We start from the raw sequence: 2,119 nt of genomic DNA, 5'->3' as shown, positions 1-2,119 counted from the left end.
GTTCCCGGGAGCTCCAAGGCCACTGGCCTCTGGGTGGCAGGGATACCGGTGGCAAAGATGGGGGTATTTTCTCTGTCTTCCTCTTGGAGACCTCAACCTCCCCTTCAGGCCCCCTAGACACTTCCCGGGGCCCAGCTGAAAAGTCATATCCATCCAAAGCGTCCCCGCCCTTTCTGGGGAGTGAAACTTAATCCCGGGTCTCAGTTGGGGAGATCTGCCTGTGGGTCTGGGCTGGGGGAAAGGCAGCCATGCCTGAGCCACGGGTGAGGGCAGAATGACCGGTGGGAAGGCTGCGTTTTCACGAAGGACTCGGGTGAAGCTGCAGAGCTGCCTTTGAGCCCTGACTCCTTGGCCTCCTGGGTTGGAGGAGACCTTGTAATGGAGTGGTTCTTCGTCTCACACTAACAAAATGCCTGATTTCCTCAGGATCGAGGGATTGAGGAATGTCCCGGGTTCCTCTGGGGAAGATCCTCCCGAGGAATGTCATCCGGCACACAGATGCTCACAATAAGATTCAGGAGGAATCAGATATGTGGAAAATGAGAGAACTGGAGAAACAGATGGAAGATGCTTACCAGGGGACCAAAAGGAGAATGTTACCCAGCAGTTCAAGTCGGATGCGTAGTGATGGTTTTGATGAAGAAAGTCAAAGAGATTATTCGAGGCCAAAGCATGAAATTTCTGGGACACTGGAAGATGATTTTCTTAAGGCTAAATCCTGGAACAAGAAGCTGTATGATTATGAAGCTAGCATGCAGATAGTTGGGTTCACAGCGGTTATGAAGAGTTATATCCTGAAGAATGCGAAACAGACAGCGAACAGCAAGATATTGTCAATGGAAGAAAAACATCTCCTCAGGTAAAATCACCTACCCATGAATCCTGCAAACACAAGAAGTCAAAGAAATGCCACAAAAAAAGCAGAAAAAAAAGGTCACGTAAAAAGCAGAAGAAAAGCCAAAAGGAAGCCATAGATATAATAGCAGATTCCTCAAGTGAATTCTCAGAAGAAACTGGAGCTTCTGGTACCAAGAAAAGGAAACAACCACAAAAGCGCAAGAAAAAATCCAGGAAAAAGTCTCTCAAAAAATCTCCTTCATTCTTAGAGTCAGAAAGTGGCACTTCTCAGTCAGATGATTCAGCATCCAGCAGCTCTGAGGAAAGTGAGGAAAGAGACACTAAGAAAACCAAAAGGAAAAAGAGAGAGAAAAAGTTCATATCCCTGTAGTTAACAATGAAATACGGGAGAGGACAAACAAACGTACAAATTGGAAAGTGGCTACAGATGAAAGGTCTGCTGAGAGTTCAGAGGACGACTAAATGCAAAGAAAGGTCCATTCTTCAGTTTCCCACGTGACTCTGCATATTTACAGCCCTTACATCTTGGGGTTTTGCCGGTGACCCCTGTTTAGCACAGAGGCTGAGGTCAGAGCTGTCTTTTGCCATCTGTAAACACAGACTTCCTCTGTTTGGGCCTGTTAAACTTGATCCCTTTTTATTGTTAATAGGGAATCGGGTATTTTGTTATGGAGGTTCTTGAAGAGATTATTTTTTGCAATTAATCACATTTAGTGTAGAGTACGTATACAGCAAATTAAAGGACCCAGAAAGCTAAATTCAAGAATGACCCGGACACACCTATTGGAATGTTCACTTTGGGGAAAGCACGAGCTGGGATCAAGGGGTAGATTGGAACCAGTGCTGTATAGAACATTGTCTTGCTCTCTGTCTTCTTTTTGTATGGCAGGTGTCACAACTTTTGTTTCCAGTCTTGGTGCTTTGATCCTTCTATATTTTGACCCCACAGGTGTGGTCCAGTTTAAAGGAGAAATGGGCGTTAAGAACAAACCTTTTTCCTTCTGGATAACAACCATAGACAGCTGTTAATAGAAAATAGGGTCAAATTTCCCTGCTGGGCAGGGTCTATACCTCTAAACATGGTAATTGGATAATAATTGAATGGTTTTATCGCTCCATTGCTGGATATTACCTAAATGGACCTGTGTTTGTAATTATTTCTCCAGTTGTCGTTGATAATCCTCACCCAAATGAGGAAGAATTAGGAGTTAGTCATGCTGTCTTATGGTGCTCTGAATAGAATTCAGGGCAACTGCAATTT

The 2,119-nt window shown here is 44.5% G+C and overlaps 1 pseudogene; it reads left to right on the top strand.

The window, feature by feature from the left end:
• The first annotated feature begins 443 nt into the window (after positions 1–443).
• LOC119521812 lies at positions 444–1,394 on the top strand (annotated as a pseudogene).
• The last annotated feature ends 725 nt before the right edge of the window (positions 1,395–2,119 follow it).

The sequence above is a fragment of the Choloepus didactylus genome, chromosome 27, assembly GCF_015220235.1.
Source record: "Choloepus didactylus isolate mChoDid1 chromosome 27, mChoDid1.pri, whole genome shotgun sequence".
Lineage (NCBI taxonomy): Eukaryota > Metazoa > Chordata > Mammalia > Pilosa > Megalonychidae > Choloepus > Choloepus didactylus.
The sequence above is the reverse complement of the archived record's forward strand: the minus strand, read 5'-3'. Positions and strand labels throughout refer to the sequence as shown.